At 35.2% G+C, this 18,108-nt stretch overlaps 1 pseudogene; it reads right to left on the bottom strand.

Moving 5' to 3' along the window:
* Nucleotides 1–16,042: 16,042 nt before the first annotated feature.
* LOC131834548 (glutaredoxin-3-like) lies at nucleotides 16,043–16,953 on the bottom strand (annotated as a pseudogene).
* Between the last annotated feature and the right edge of the window lie 1,155 nt (nucleotides 16,954–18,108).

Genomic DNA, 18,108 nt, shown 5'->3' with positions numbered 1-18,108 from the left:
TCCTAAGCCTTCGTGCTGGTTGCACTGAGCTAACAAAGCTCTTTCCCTGGGAAATCAGCCATTTTAATTGCTCCAGCTTCCACTGAAGGGTATCTGAAGTGACCAGACCCCAGAGGGACAGAGCCATAATGGAGAACATTTATTGCTATTCTTGTGTCCTCATTGTTCAGTGACACACGGAAGCATCTCTATTTTTTAGTATCATGTAATCAGCATCAAATTATTTTCTCTGGAAACCTTGACCCTATTATTATTAAATCATGTGCACACTGTTAAATGATTTGCAAGCTGTCCAACTTAGCTTCATTTTTTCTACATCTCTCCAGTAATTGTATTTTCATTTTATAACAACAAACTTCTCATAGGTCAAAGAAAGCATCCTCTCAAGGAGGACAAATGCCCTTTACTTCACATTCAATTTAATGAAATGGGAAAGGAAATCACTGTTACTGAGCCTTCATTCCCTGCGCTTGGTGATAGAGCAGCCCGGCACTCGTGAGTGATGGAAACCTCTAGGCTGACGTCTGGTGTTAGATGATTTCAGACACACAAAGGAAATCCACTTGTTTGGGGCTGCTGTAGAGGCAGCTGGCCTGCAGAGTTAAGCTACAGCATAAAGATCACGCTTGCCTAACGTCTGAATTTAAAAATGAAATAAAATAAAATAAAATTAAGGCGGAGGGAAACATCTGCCCAGCATCTGTTGTAATCTCTCTTATAAGCCTTGGACTCTTCCTAGAAATATCAGTTCATCAGGTGACACTACTAAGACCAGTATCACAGGAGAGAATGTAAAATTCTGTCGTCTAAGATACAGAGATCCAACTTTCTTTTGGGTACATATCAAGATATCTGACTTAATAAACCCTTGACTTAGTCTTGGGTTTCTTCTAAATAGTTTATTTTATATCCTCAACACATAGTTTTTTTGTTTTGTTTTATTTTTTATATTTTCAATACCTCGTATGGTTCCTTGCACATAGTTCATATTCAACAGATGATGTTGGAGAGGCATATAATCTGTTAAGTTTGCCTGATACTTTAGAAGAGCTTTGATCTTTTCTTAGATCTCTTTACCTTTTTTTTTCTTTTGTGGAAAATTTCTAACAATCTACCGTTTATATTGTGTTTGGGAAAAAAAAAAACTTTGATTTACTCTTAGGTATTTTATTATGGAATATTTCAAACATAAAAGGAGCTAGAGAACAATATAATGGATATCCACATACCTACAAGGAATCTTTAAAAAAATCTTAAATTTTGTCATATTTGTTTTAGAGATATTTTAAAAAGAAGCAAAACGCTAAAGACGCAGCCGAAGCCCCCATCCCTCCACGAATCTGCTTTCCTCCACACCCATCTTCTGAAAAGGGAGCATCTACTCAGAGTTTGATATACATCATTCTCATTCATGGCTTGTCAGTACATACTTACATTTTTTACTATGTAAGTTGTTTATATTTTACTATTTGGGTAATATATATTTTACTATGTACATGTTTATGTATAAAATCATTGGCAACACAGTGTACCTATGATTTTCAAATTTTCTCTTTACATTCAATATTATGTTTTCCAAATTTATTCATGCTTACTTATTTGATTAAAGATCACTGTTTCAACTCTGATATAGTTTTTTTTTTAATTTTCAGTGGATCGTGAACCATTTGTCTAATTAAAACACAATACAATGGATTATTAGAAAATATGATTAAAAAAAAAGACGTACTAAAGGCGTTACACTTTTCATTATTACATTTAACAGATAAAAATTACTCCAGGGGCACCTGGGTGGCTCAGTGGGTTAAAGCCTCTGCCTTCGGCTCAGGTCCTGGGATCGAGCCCCACATCAGGCTCTCTGCTCCGTGGGGAGACAGCTTTCTCCTCTCTCTCTGCCACCCTCTCTGCTTGTGATCTCTGTCAAATAAATAAATATTAAAAAAAAAAAACAGATAAAAATTACTCTATCAAGCTGCTGTGAAAGTATTTAAATGCTTCCTCTCAGTTTTAGTACTATCTTGACACAGACTGGTAACAAATAGTTTGCCATCTGATATAGGTTCATAGACTGTGCTTTGAGTGACATTGGTCTTAAGCATCTACTTTCACATACACCCCCCCCACACACACACAATTACGCAGTTGTACCCTTTGTTTATTCATTCCTCTTTTGGTAAGTATTTGTTTCTAGCTGCTGCTTTCACAAACAGTGCGGCAATGACTATCCTGACCGATATATCACCTCTCCTTGTGCAGGAGGCACTGTGTGCAAAATGCAACTGTTTGATCAGAAGAGACTATCATCTTCTTCCTTAATGGTCTTTCTACATTTTTGCTTGCATTTCCCAAAAGAACTTTAAAATCTAAACAACGTTACGAACCTAAACTAAAAGCTAAGACTAAGCCCCTCACACCTCTTAAGCTGATAGTTAAAATCTTTTGACATGAGTTCAGTTAGTCGCAGAAGATATGAATGCTATCTTGCAAATACAGACGACCCCTGACATATGATGATTTGACTTACAAGTTTTTGACTTTATGATGGTGCAAAAGTACTATTTATGCACTCAGTAGAAACCATACTTAGAATTTTGAATTTTGATCTTTTCCCCGTGAACACTATGTGGTAGATACTCTCTTATGATGCTGGGCAACAGCAGCAAGGTGTAGCTCTCAGGCCACCGTGCTATCACAAGGATAACCAATACGCTTACAATCACTCTCTACCCATTCAATTCTTCTGGTTTTCATTAAAAACAGTATTTTTATAGTATTCAATAAATTACATGAGATGTTCAATTTTTTATACATTAGACTTTGTGTGTTTGTCCAACTGTAGGCTAATGTAAATGTTCTAAGCATGTTTAAGGTCTATCAGGGTAAGCTATGATGTTTGGTAGGTTAGGTACTTTAAATGTGTTTTGAGCTAATGATATTTTCAACTTACAGTGGGTTTATTGGGATGTAGTCTCATTGTAAGTCCATAAAGATCTGTACGGACATTTATTTTATTTTATTATCTTTTAATTTTTCAAATGAATGAAATTCAAAAGATTTCATTTATTTATTTGAGAGAGAGAGCACAGAAGAAGAGTGAGAGGGAGAAGTAGTTTCCCCACTAAGAAGGGAGCCCAATATGGGGCTCAATCCCAGGACCCTGGGATCCTGACCTCAGTCACAGGCAGGTGCTTAAGGACTGAGCCACCCAGGTGCCCCCGTACTGACATTTAAAATAAAAGTTCATTTAGTCGTCTTTAAACTGTACTAAATGTAATAGAAACATCAGTAACATTTCTCTCTATGGGTTTTTTAAAGATACAAGAGCAGGTTCTTCTTTAAGATTTGAAAATTTTGCACTGTGACTTTTACTTTGCAAATTTGTATTTCCATCTTATGTTTCTCAAATAATTTTATGTTAATATATAACATACTGTTATATTTGAAAGTGTTTTATTGATCAGTCTGTCATAGTTTTCTTCAACAATAATATACAGGTACGTTTAACTTTCTTGTGACATTAGGCTCTAAAAACATTTTTGTACTGGGATGGCATTATAGTTAATTACTATAACATAAGTGCTCAAGTCCACAAAATATGTTAAAAAAATTTGATAAGGGTAAATTGTATTGGGAATATATTTCTAAATGAGATGGACTTTGTAAATTAGTTCATATAAATGAATATTATATAAAGTTAAGTGAAATAATTTTCAACATCAACCTAATCCCCATTATTCAAATAAATGTCTAGATAAGAACACGAATCTTTTGCTGTAACAGAATTAACAGCATTATATATTTCTCCAAACTTCTTTTGTGTATAAACAAAAATTAAAATAATGATAGAGCATATTAATAATTAACAAGCTTCTTAAGCCAAAAATTTAATTAAGTTCTTCAGTTTCATTGAAAGTAAAGAATTAGAAGCCATTTCACTTTTTTTTTAAATTAAATAATCTGGTTTATTAATAAACTGAATAACACACTGCTCTTTAAAAATATGTAAATAAGGTAGGGATGCAAAAAAATCTAGATTCTGTAATGTTAACTAAAATAGAATTTTAAAATAATATGGGTACATTGATTACAAGTATGAAAAATTATCTCTGCAATATTAAAGCAAGGAGAGACCATTGTATCTTGACCCTAGTTCGGGTTTTATGGTGAAGAGGGCTGGGATTTCTCTTTTTTGCTGGTTCTGCTTACATTTCACCCCAGAGTTGGTCATATGTAATTAAAAAATGTAAAAGGCCATATGGAACTTTCCTTGAACAACTCTAGAAGAAAGGCAGTCCAAAAATGAGAGCACGGTTATCAAGATATTATCACATTGTTAACACACATTAGGATGGTCATTAAATTCTGATAACTAGGTCTCCAGTTGGAGTGTTGGTGTACTGAAGTCTTTCTGAATCTTCTCGCAGGGGTCAGCACTGCAGTGGTGGCAAGGGTCAGCCTAGAATGAGGACTACCTTAGGTTTTGGGGGGCTACAGGTGGGGTAGAATATGTGCTATCACCCATGTGGTTCATGAAGGGAAGTCATCTCCCTTTCAAATACAAGTGTTTCATAAAAGTTATCGATTTTCTCCATTTCTGGGAAGTATTCCAAAAAGGCTTTTCCAAGACTTAACAAATATGGGATTATATTTATTAATTTTTCACTTAAAGTTACCCTACGTAAAGCAGTTACTCACAGAAACCTAGAAAAATCAAAACTCTTTGTTTTCTGTAACATTAGAGATTGCATGTGGTTTTGATGAAACCTTTCTATTTTATCATGCCCTCTAAAAAATTTTGTTAATATCCTGGAGACATAGGCACTACTCAAGACATAAGGGAGCAAGAATGCTTACCAAGTTCTTCCTCATCACAGACAATGGCTACACCAGAGAAGACACATTTAATGGTGGATTGGTATTTGCCAACATGCTGTTCACTTATCTTTAATATTCTAATTTTAAGAAGATAAAACATGAAGTTTTGGCATGAGTATGTCTATAGATTAAATAAGGCAAACTTGTATGTAATTTTTTTATAACTTCCCTTTTCTTTGCTTTTATCTATTTATGTATGGAAGATAAAGGTTTTTCAGATAATATTAATTTATTAATTAAATTAAATTTAATTTTTTATAGTTTCAAGTTTTTACTTAAATTCCAGTTAGTTAGGGTGCCTGGGTGGCTCAGTGAGTTAAAGCCTCTGCCTTCAGCTTAGATCATGGTCCCAGGGTCCTGGGATGGAGCCCTATATAGGGCTTTCTGCTTCCCCTACCCCCTTTCTGCCTGCCTCTCTGACTGCTTGTAATCTCTCTGTAAAATAAATAAATAAAATCTAAAATAAATAAATAATAAATAAATAAATAAATAAATAAATAAATAAATAAATTTCGATTAGTTAACATAAAGCTTCAGGTGTAAAATTCAGTGTGGAAATTAATTTTCAAAACCTCTCCTTGTATATGTACTATTTAGAATGTCTTCACATCTTTCTAGAAGTTTGTATTCTGAAGACTGCTGTTTGATTCAACTAACCATGGTCAAATTGCTCTTAAAAGTATTTGCATACCCTTGAGACACCCGGGTGGTTCAATTGTTAAACATCTGCTTTCGGCTCAGGTCATGATCCCAGGGTTCTGGGATCGAGTCCCACACGGGGTTCCCTGCTCAGTGGGAAGTCTGCTTCTACCTCTCCCACTACCCCTGCTTGTGTTCCCTCTCTAGCTGTGTCTCCTCTTTCTGTCGAATAAATAAATAAAATCTTGAAAAAAAAAAGTATTTGTATATCCTTACTATTGGTGTTTGAATGTTACCATTTCTCCACCTGCCTGCCAATTCTTTGTATTGTCAGACTTTTCTTCATTTTTGCTAATTGGATGGATGTGTGGGGATCACATATTGTTTTAATGTGTTTTTTTAAAGTAATCTCTTGAGATGTATATCATCATTTGATATATATACAATGGTTATTTGTGTTCTCTTTTCTCTAAATGATCTAGCCATATACTTTATCCATGTTTGGGGTTTTCTTTTTCTTTTTGGTTTTAGGAGGTCTTGATATATTCTAGTCTTTTGTCATTTAACCAAAATCAGAACTGCACATATTCTTTTCTCTTGGTGGCTTCATTTTCCTTGTTTCTATTATGCATCACTGTATTAAGATCAGAAATTTTCATGGTTTACCTAGCTTTCTTTCATAGGTTTTTGTTTGTTTGTTTAAAAAAAAAACCTTTTTAACCCCAAGGGTTATAATTTCTCCTAAAAATATTAAAGACTTATTTTTTACTTTCCAGTGTTTAATCTATCTGGAAATTATCTTTTCATATTGTGTGAAATAAAAATAATTGTATTTTTTCCCTATGGATATCTTATTGTCCTGGCATCATTTGTAGCATACCCCTTTTCCGTTGACTTATAAAGTCATTTCATTCTATGTTAAATTTCTGTCTATAACCATTGCTGGTTACTCTACTCTCTTGTTTAAATACTACTCTATGCTTAAAGCTATTATTACATATTCTTAAGTTATTGAGGCATAACTTAAATACCATAAAATTCATTCCGTGCAGGTGTACATCTCAATGATTTTTAATAAATTTACACAGCTGTGCAACCATCACTACAACCTGGATTTTAGAACATTTGCGTCATCCCCAGAGGTTTCGTTATGCCTGTTTGCCACCAATCCCCACCCCATGACCAGTCCCTCCCTGGCAACCACAGATCTGCTTTCTGTTCCTTACAGATTTCCCATTTGTAGAGATTTCATATAAACAGATTCTTACAATATGTGGACTTTAATGACTTAGCGTATGTAATGTCTCTGAATCTCATCTATGTTACAGCATGAAACCATGGTTCATAATTTTTCACGATGACTTGTATTCCATTGCAGAGATATACCACATTTGTTTACCAGTTCGCCAACGGATAGATGTTTAGATTGCTTTCACCTTTTAGATATTATGGATAATGCTGCTATAACATTCATTCATGGGTCTTTGGGTGGACATAATTTTCATTTTCATTGGGAGGATACCTAGGAAGTGAATGTCAGGTTTTAAAGTAAGTATAAAGTTAACTTAAAAAACAACAACAACAACACCGATAAACTGTTTTTTAAAGTGACTATACGATTTTATATTCCAATCAATAATGCATGAGAGCTCCAGTTGTCCACATTCTTGTTAACACTCCGTTTTGATGGTTGTTTGGATTAGTCAGTTTAGTGGGTATTTAGTGGTATTTCATTATGGCTTAAGTTTGGATATCTCTGGTGACTAATGATATTGAGCATCTTTTCGTGTGCCTATTAGCTATTCATATATCTTCTTTGGTGATGTGTCTATTTAAATCTTTTACCCATATTTTAATTGAATTGATGCCTTCTTAATACTGAATAATTACATTTTTTTTAAAACAAATACATGATTTGCAAATATTTTATCCTAGTCTTTGATTTGTCTCTTCATTTTCTTAATGTTAACCTTAGAAGAACAAAAGATTTTTATTTTAATAACATCCTGTTAATTGGGGTGCCAGGTGGCTCAGTGGGTTAAGGCTCTGCCTTCTGCTCAGGTCGTGGTCTCAGGGTCCTGGGATTGAGCTCCATATTTGGCTCTCTGCTCAGCAGGGAACCTGCTTCTCCTCCCTGTCTCTGACTTCTCTGCTTATGTGTGATTTCTGTCTGCCAAAAACAAAAATAAATAAATAAAATCTTAAAAAGAAATCCCGTTTATCAATTTTTTTGTTTCATGGATTTGTGCAGTTTGTGTCACATTGAAGAATTTTTTTGTCTGCCTTGAGGGCACAAAGATTTATTTATCTTATGTTTTCTTATAGAATTTTTATAGTTTTAGTTTAGTTTAGTATTTATTTATTTATTTAATTATTAAATTCTAGTTAGTGGCCGTACAGTTCAATGTTGGTTGCAGGAGTAGAGTTCAGTGGTTCATCATTTACATATAACACCTGTGCTCATCATAACAAGTGCCCCCCTTAACACCCATCTCCCATCTGCCCCATCCCTCACCCACCTCCCTCAATCAACCCTCAGTGTGTCCTCTGTAGTTAAGAGTGTCTCATTATTTGTTGCCCAGTTTTAGCTTTACAATTGCGCCTAAGACCCATGTTAAGTTAATCTTTGTAATGCTGTGAGGTAAAAATTTAAGTTAGTTTTTAAAGATTTTTCTTGTGGATATCTAATTGTTTCAGCATCATGTGTTGAAATGACTCATTTCCTCCACCGAATTATCTTGGCACATTTTTGAAAAGCAACTGATTATTACAGTTAAGGAAGAAGACTAGAATGAACCATATGGTACCCAATTAGCGATGGAGACACTATCAGTATAAACACATTTACCTTAATATAAATACTGATGGATGGACCTATCTATTTATCTATCTCATTTACATTACACCATTATATATACAGATATATATATAATGGTGTATATGTGTATATATATGTGTATATATGTATATGTATATACGTATACACATATGTAAATGTATACATATACATATATATGTATATATATGTATATTTATACATATATATAAAAAAAACTATAGGTTGTGTGTACATGGGTTAATATAAACACACATATTTCCCAGCTTTGTCTTCTGAGAAGGTCTAGAAACAAACAACATGCCCATTGACGTCTAGATGTTGGTTTTTAATACTCTTCTCCAATGAAAGGAACCAGGGCTCCTTGGAGAAATGTTGGATCCTAGGTCTGGATCAGGAAAATACAAGACAAACCCAGAGATCCTGTGGGAAAGTAAGAAAGTCCTTAAAAGACAAAATGATGAGAATTTTTCAAAGTGACACAGGAGATGATGTGTAAAGCTCCCAATGGCCAAAGCTGGGAAGATTTAAAGAACAAAATAAATAATGTAGTATCAGATTATAATCCATATTATAAACCAGATTATAATCCAGAGTTTAAGTAAATCCTCATGAGTTCATTCTGATATAAACAAATGATCAAATAAATATGAAAAATAAATATCCCCTCCAAGGAGTTATTAATTATGAATAATTTATGTAGATAACTACCTTATGGAGGCAGTGCATAACTCCCCCCACCCCCTTAAGTGAGGACTGCGCATAGGGACTCCCTTCCAAAGAGTATAGTATGCACGAGGCTGGGGAGGCCCCAAAGAGTAATTTTACCCTAGAATAATCGGACAAGAATTACTGCAGTCAAGTGATGAAAGTCAAAATATTCAGCCATGTCATGTTGCTAACATGTATCCTTGATATAATGGGGTATGAAAAACACTTTACCTTTGTAGTCTTTCTTCCCCAACATGCATAACGGTCTAAACATGAGAAAAACACTAGACAATCTCAGTGTGAGGGACATTCTACAAAATACCTAGCTAGTAATCCTCATAACTACCTAAGTCATAGAAGACAGCAAAGCAAGTTTGACAAACGGTCCCAGTCTAGAGAAGCCTAGGGAGACATCCTGACTAAATGCGATGTGGTACCCTGAATGTGGTCCTGCAACAGGAAAAGAACATTTCATACAAATGAAGGGACTCGAAATAAAGTATGGACTTTAGCTAATAATATTGTACTAATATTGATTCATTAGTAGTGACAGAGGTACCAAAATAAAGTAAGATTTTAACAATAGGGGGAACTGGGGGCAGCGTATCCTGAAACTCTCGGTACTATTTCTGAATCTAAGACTACTCTAAAACAAACAAAAATCTTTTTTTTTTTTTTTTTAAATTGAGATTTGTTTATTCATTTGACAGAGAGAGAGAGAGAGAGAAAATAAGCAGGGAGAGTCGCAGGCAGAGGGAGAGGGAGAAGCAGGTTCCCTTTCATCTCAGGACCCCGGGATCATGACCTAAACTGAAGGCCGTTGCTTACCCAACTGAGCCACTGAGGCGCTCTGAAACAAGAATCTTTAAGGCTTTTGAGGACAGTCTTTTTTTTTTTTTTTCTGTCACTCTATCTTTTTAGTGTATCAATTTTGTTGGCTCTTCAAAGAACCAACTTCTGATTCTGTTGTTTTTCTTTATTGGTTTTATTTTTCTGATTCATTGATTTCAGCACTGCTCTTTATTTGTTCTTTCTTTCTATTTAATTTAGGTTTCTCTTTTCTCTTTTTTTTGAGGTATGGGCTTAGATCATTTCTTTTATTTCTATCTTTTTTTTTCTCTCTCTTTAATATAAGTATTCAAATTACTAAATTTCCCTCTAAGCACTTCTTTAGGGGCATTCCCCAATTTTTATGTTGTGTTTTTTTTTTTTCAAGTAAGATTTTCTTATTTTCCCTGTGGTTATTGGTTTGACCTTTGGGTTATTTACAGATGGTCAATTTCCAAATACCCGAGATCTCTCAAATTTCTTTCTGTGGTCACTTTTTAATTTATTTTTATCGTGCTCAATGAATGTATTTTATATGATTTTAATTCTCTTAGATTTACTGAGACTTAGTGAATGACTAAGACTATGGTCTATCCTGGGGAATGTTCTATTTATTCTTGAAAAGAATGAGCATTCTACTGTTTCGGGGTGGAGCATTCTATAAATGTTAGGTTAGGTTGTTTGATCGTGTTCAAATCTTCTATACCAGTATTAATTTTCTGCCCAGTTTTATCAATTGTGAGAATGGGGTGTTAAAATCACCTATAATTGTTGGACTGTCGGTTTTCTTTTTAATTTTGTCTGTATTTGGCTTGTATATTTGGGGACTCTACTCTAAGGTGTGTGTACATGTATAGCTTCCATATATATTGACTCTTGTATCATAAAATATCCTTCTCTATCACTATTAAATTTTTTTTTGTCTTATACTCTATTTTGCCTGATGTCAGTATAGCCACCCCAGCCCTGTATATTTAGTCTATCTTTTCTCACCCTTTTACTTTCAATTTAGCTGTGTCTTTCCACCCAGATTGTGTCACTTACAGACAACATAGCTGGATCTTGTTTTTTAATTCCATCTGACCATCTCTGCCATCTCAATACTTGAAAAGACATTGATATATCTGGTTTTATCTCTATCATTTTGTTCTTTGTTTTCAACATCTCATGTCTTTTTTTGTCCCTTTGTTCTTCCTTTTACAGTTTTTGTATTGAGTCAATATTTTAGTATATTATTTTATTTTCTTCTTTGAAAAACTAATAGCGTTATTAGGGTTTAATTCATATATAATACGTTTCATCCACTTAAAGTGCGCAATTCAGTACTTTTTACTGTATTCACAGAGTTGGCCTACCATCACCACAGTAAATTTTATAACACTTCTGTCACCACCAAAGAACCCCCGTACTTATTAGCAGACACTTCCCACTTCCTCCTAAATCCCTCCCTGACCCAACCCTAGGCAACCACTGATTTACTTTCCATCTGCAGGGATTTGCCTATTCTGGTAAGAGCGGATATCTTTGTATTGTTTCTTAGGAGAAACGCATTTAGTCTTTTACCATTAAGCATGATGTTAGCTATGGGTTTTTCATATATGCCTTTAATCAGATTAAGGAAGTTCTCCTCTCTTCTTTCTTTGTGAGTATTTATATCAGGAAAGATGTTAAGTTTGGCCAAATGATTGTTCTGCATCAATTGAGATAACCATGTGATTTTGTTTTGATGCCTGTTGTTATGATGTATTGCACTAATTAATTTTAGGAAGTCAAACCCTGCATTCCTGGATTGAATTCCACTTGGTAATGGTATACAGTCCTTTTTGTAGGTTGCTGGATTCAGGTTACTAGTATTTTATTGAGGGTTTTCTCATCTTATATTTATAGGAGATGTTAGTCTATAGATATTTTTCTTGAGATACATTTTTCTGATTTTGGTATTAGGGTAATACTGACCACATAGAATGAGTTGAGAAGTAATCCTTATCTTTCTATTTGGAAGAGGTTGTGAAAAATTGGCATTAATTCTTTCTTGGTAGAAATCACCAAGGAAGACCTCTGGGCTTGGGCTTTTCATTGTAGGGAGTTTTTACTTATTTATTTTTTCAATCTTTTTATTTATTATAGGTCTGTTTAGATATTCCTTTTGAGATAGTTTTGGTTGTTTTTGTTCTTCCTGGATTTTTTCAATTTCATCTAATTTATGTACTTCGTTGGCATATGGTTGGTCATAGTATTCCCTTATAAATCTTTTTTATTTCTGTAAGGTTGATAGTGATTTCTCCTCTTTCATTATTATTTTCTTTAAACTCCACATTTTTGAGTTGTTTTCTTAGTGGTTACACTAAGGATACTACACATTTAACTATCTTTTAACTATATTTTAACATATATAACTAATGTATATACTATACATTTTAACTATCACAAGGTAGATGAAGCTAATGTTGAATTAATTCCAGTAAAATATAACAACAATTTCTGCCTACTTTATGCTGTTATTGTCATATATATTCTATGTATGTCATGAATCCAACAATACAGTGCTACCATTTTTGCCTGTTACAATGCATGGCTCTTTCATTTTTAGAGTTTCTCTCCACTTAAGATTGCAAACGCAGGTTAGCAGAGCAGAAGGTTTTCCCTGTTCATTACCTAATGAGTTTGCTGCTTTTATTGACAGCACTGCTATCCCTGAGTTATTGCCCTTTGCTCCAAATCAAGTCTGCTCCAGTGGACAGCAAAGCTGCAGGTTTTCCTGGCAAACCCCACCCTTGTAAAATTACCATGTCAGCTGACTCTGTGTGTGTGTGTGTATGTGTGTGTGTATGAGTAGGGGAAGCATGTAAGGGAAAAGAGGCTGCAGACAGACTCCCCCTGTTATTACACAAAGCTTTGTCATTTTTCATACATAAATGTGGTCAGTTTTGTTGTTATTGGTCAACTTTTTACAGCTCCAAAATGGGTGTTTTTCACAATTTTGTCCAGTTTTGTTTGTTTATTGGAGAGAGGATTCTCCAACATTTTCATGCTATCACATCCAAAAAGCCAAACTTGCTGTTTTACAAAGAGAATGCTTCTTATGAAAAAGTTAAATAATATGTAAAGAAATAAAGAAATAACCCCCAACTACTATTAACCTCAATGTGACTATCCTTACATGCTCTCTTAATGTATTACCATACAATTTTATATTAAGAGGAGCACACATTACAGAATGTTTTATAGCCCACTTTCTTTCTTTCAACAAGGTAGTGGGTATTTCAGTGTCAGTGTGAATAGATTTACATCAGCCATTTTAATGCCTACACAGGAGACCATTTTATGACATGGTGGTTCTAAATTTTTTTACCCTGTCCCTTACTGAGGAATTTTAAGATGGCTTCTTCTTCTTCTTCTTTTTTTTTTTTCATTCTACAAACAACAATGTGATATATGTATATCTTAGCACATTTGTTTAGATATCTTCTCTAGCATAAATTTCTATGGAAAATGCTACAGTTTTCAGGGTCATTCTGATTTAGGGAATATTTTGTCATATCACCCTCCAATTTACAATCCCTCCGTCAATGCGTATGGGTAGCTATTTCTTTATATTTTCATAAGATCTGAGCATTATTCACTACTTGCACGTTTCCCAGACCAATAACTGGCATTGATAATCCCTAGTTTTGCTTACACTTACTTGATTACTAGTGTTTTCAAACATGTTTTCTTGTTTCTATTGAATATTTGTGTCTCATTTTCTGTGTAAATTTCCCATTTCTATTCTTAGTCCATTTTTTTCCTATTGTTTTTTGTTTGTTTGTTTGTTAGGTTCTTTGCCATTGACTATATTATCTTTTATGCTATCCCCATTATAAATCCATTTCCTATTTCATGCCTTCTATTTTATAACATATGTTTCCTTTTATTGGCCTTTTACTTAAGAGTATTTTATTTCTGGGGGGCACCTGGATGAGTCAGTTGGTTGAACATCTGGTTCTTGGTTTGGGCTCAGGTTGTGATCTCATGGGTGGTGAAATCCAACCCTGTGTTAGGTTCCATGCTTACTGGGCAGTCCTCTAGACATTCTCTCTCCCTCTCCATCTGCCTCTCCCTCCTGCTCTCTCTTTCTTAAATAAATAAATAAATCTTTAAAAAGTTATTTTTAAGGGGGCGCCTGCGTGGCTCAGTGGGTTAAAGCCTCTGCCTTTGGCTCAGGTCATGATCCCAGGGACCTGGGATGGAGCCCCTTGTCGGGCTCTGTGCTCGGCAGGTAGCCTGCTTCCTCCTCTCTCTCTCTGCCTGCTTCTCTGCCTACTTGTGATCTCTGTCTGTCAAGTAAATAAATAAAATCTTAAAAAAAAAAAAAGTATTTTTAGGGAGAGGGTGGTTGTGTTATGGACATTGGGGAAGGTATTTGCTATGGTGAGTGCTGTGAAGTGTAAACCTGGAAATTCATAGACCTGTACCCCTGGGACTAACCTTGTATGTTAATTAAAAAAATGAAAAAAAAAAGTTATTTTTATGAGAGAGCACAAGTTATGGAGTCAGAATGTTAATGTTCCTATTCTAGCTCGTCTTCTTAGAAGCTATATGACTACAGATAATGGATAACTCTATGTGTCAGTTTCTTCAGATATAAAGTGTGAGTAATGCTAGCGACTACCTCATAGAAATTGTGTGAATGTCAAATGTTATAATAATTGTAAAGTGTTTAGAATATTACTTATAAGTCTTAAAGTAGTCTTAGCTTATTGTTATGTAATAAAAATCTATAATATTTTTTGAGTTTCTGGTTTTCACAGCCAGGCTTACCCTAAGATTTTGTGGTCTAAATGTGCTTGGTCACTCTAATATATTTGCTTACACCATGTATCAGTACTTCTACAGGATTAACATTTATTTAATTATACATTCGATCTATTTGCATTCATTTTCGTGAAAGAGTTGTATATCAAATGTTAACTTTTTTCAAATGGCTTATTTTGTGTGCGATCCATGTAATTAAACAATTACCAGATAACTTAATAATTTGTTGCACAGTATACTTTATCTTAGTAATTGAAATGACTGCTTTTTACTAGATTGAATTCCCGCCTATAGTTGATCCTAATTCTGGACTTTCTCTTTTGTTCTAATTATATCTGTCTACTTCTTAATTGAGATCATATTCCTAATATTTAATTACTGAAACAATTTTAATACATTTGCATCCGTATGATCTTGTTTTCTCATTTGTAAAATTGTAAAAATAATTGTATTTATCTCAGAGAGTTGTTAAAAAATTATCATATGTTATATAGAATAGTTATTAGATACTTGTAAATTTTAAAGTATATATTAACAGTTGTTATAATCATTATTCTGGAAGAATGGTTTTATGTTTAGACTGATGGGTTATTACAATAAGACCATCCAGTGAGTCATACCTCCTGTATTCATGTCCCTTTGCAATGTGAATTTCTCAGCTCTCATCAAGAGGTAGAATCTATCTTCCCACCTTGTGGATCTGGGTGGGCCTGTGTCTTGATTTGAGCAGAATGGTAGAAGTGACTTTGTGTGATTTGTATGCCTGGGCCAAAGAGGCTTTAAGTTACCTGCTTTTACCAAATAGGAGTTTTTGGATAACTTTCTGAGTAGAAATATTGAGGTACATTGTGTGGCTGTCCTGGGTAACCACTAACATTTTGGACCATCCATTCCCAGAAGAGATCTCAGTTTCAGCAGTTGCATGAGTGACTCTAGGAGGGATGTGCAGAAAACTATCCAATGGCCCAATCATGAGCAAGTAAATGTCTTAAGCTCAGTTTTAATTCCTTTGGAATGCCACAGTAGATAACTGATAACACAGACTTTAACTTCCCATTTTATTTTAAATTGCTTTTTATTTTATTTTTTATTAAATTATTTTTATTTTATTAAATTATCAAATATTTAAAATTTTTTTTTTACACAAAGTATTTTTAATTGGATTTGAAGATGTTTATTGCATTCTGTATGTGGTGAAAAAAAAATGAAACATATCTATATTTAGTGCAAACTTGTGAAATACACCAAGCCTAACTGGGTAGGAAGCAGTCCATGCCCCTCACCTCCTCTGAGACCTGAGTCAGGAGGCCCCACTGGGATGAAGTATTTCCTGCAACAGTGGGGCACCAAGTGGAACATTCACAAATTCTCCCCTTTCAGTATTGGCAGCAACTTGCCATTGTCTTTTAGTTTCTTAGCAATATCCGAATCTCCAATAAGCTTCCCTTTTATAGACAGCTGAGGGTACGTGGACTGATTCGAGTAAGCTTTAAACCCCTGCAGAACTTCTTTGGCTTCTGATATAGCAAATGTCTCATATTCGAGACCAGCACTATTTCTTATTTCCAGAATTTGCTGAATTCACATTTTGCTTCCTGTTTGTTTCCTTCCATAAGGAGCATGACAGAAGCTTTATTTGTCAGTACTTTGAGCCTTCCCTCTAATTTGGGAGCTTTGGGGAAAATTGTCTTTAGTTTGTCAGATACTTCCATCCCCTTAATTATATTTAGTCCTCCTATGAGCTCTCCAGAAACATAGAGCTGGGGTTAAGTGGACCAATTGGAATAGGTTTTGAATCTCTGAAACTTGGTCATGTGAGAAGATACCAAAACTTCTCAACTAAATACTAAATGTTTGTTAAGAATTTCTACCACCTGGGGTGCCCGGTGGCTCAGTGGGTTAAAGCCTCTGCCTTGGGCTCAGGTCATGAACCCGGAGTCCTGGGATGGAGCCTGGCATTGGGCTCTCTGCTCAGCAGGGAGCCTGCTTCCCTTCTTCTCTCTCTGGCTGCCTCTCTGACTACCTGTGATTTCTGTCTTTCAGATAAATAAATAAAAAATCTTTAAAAAGAAAAAAAAGAGTTTCTACCACCTGCTTCCTGAAACCACAGTGGGGCTCTTGAGGAGTTCTGTTCATGAAAATATGCAAGGGGCGGCAGGAGTTCATCCCTTCAGGTGAAGCTTGAGATCTTCTTTAGGATGCTTGTTACCCCTGGGTAGGAAGGAGCCTCTAGATTCATGGCACTGAACTTTTTTGGCCAACTTGGGCATGTGCACCATTGATTAGGTCATTTTTCTCAGAAATCTTGGAAAACTAATTTCATATTTTTCAGATCCTTAAGGCTGGTGTCTAAATGTTGTATCTGTCTTGATAGGATAGGGACCCCAAATGTGGGATGACGATAGAGTGGGGGTTGGTGGCCTGGTTATGAAAGGATTCACCTGAGGCAGAGAAAAAGGAGATAGATGTTTATTGAATACTCCACAAGGGAATCATGGGCAGGACAGTAGAGGAAAGACTGTGTGACATGAGGCCACAGGTCAGGGGGTATAGTTAAAGTGGGAAGGTGAGGAGGTATGGGACATAGGAATTATTCCTTTTTTGGTGACTGTGCCTGGTTGGAAGTAGCCCAGTGGTCTGTTAGAGCCTATGTATAACCAGGTGGATCCCCTGATGGACCTGTTGTCAACCAGGGGGCTGCTGTGGGTCCTTTCTATCTTGATCACTCAAACCCGTTGCCTGAAAGCAGCCTCTATGTTAAGGAAGAAATTCAACTTCCAACTCCACAATCAAAACTTGAGGGTGTGCTTCAGTTAACTCTGTTATCATGTCATTCATCTGAGTGCATGGCGGAGTCTATGGTGCCCAAACATGGACCTCAAGGAGGGACTTGTCTCTGAGGAGCAGCTGTTCCTCCCAACAGCAGGACTCCACCAACCTCCCTCTGGGCCATTCTGATTCCTTCCATATCTCAATAACTAGAATTTTGCATTCTTTAATAATATTCTTCTCTCTATTCTCCATTTGGTTTTGAATGTCTACTTTAATCATATTCTGGCAACACATATGTCTATGAAAATATAAAAAAAGATGAAAACCCACAGTAATACCTACAATAAAAATGGACAAATTATTAGATTATCAGTGAGGATTTCTTTCCCTATGAATTAGATAGAGGACAGTGCTATATTTAGAAGAACAATGGCTTACTTGTGCTTCATCCCAGGCATTCTGGTCCTCTGAAACTAAAAGATGGTCTTATCTTTCTTCAAGGCCTACTGCCAGCCCTTAGACCCATTCGGCTCCACCATCTAGAGACCTGGTATCAGTACTAAATAAATCACGTTATTCTGCACCAAAGTTTGTCAGTTCTTATTCATAATATAAATTCAGGTTGATTACACAAGACAAAGAAGCCTCTGCCA

This window comes from Mustela lutreola, chromosome 6 (assembly GCF_030435805.1).
Source record: "Mustela lutreola isolate mMusLut2 chromosome 6, mMusLut2.pri, whole genome shotgun sequence".
NCBI classification, from domain to species: Eukaryota; Metazoa; Chordata; class Mammalia; order Carnivora; family Mustelidae; genus Mustela; species Mustela lutreola.
Note: the sequence above shows the minus strand (reverse complement) of the source record. Positions and strands in the feature narration are given on the sequence as shown.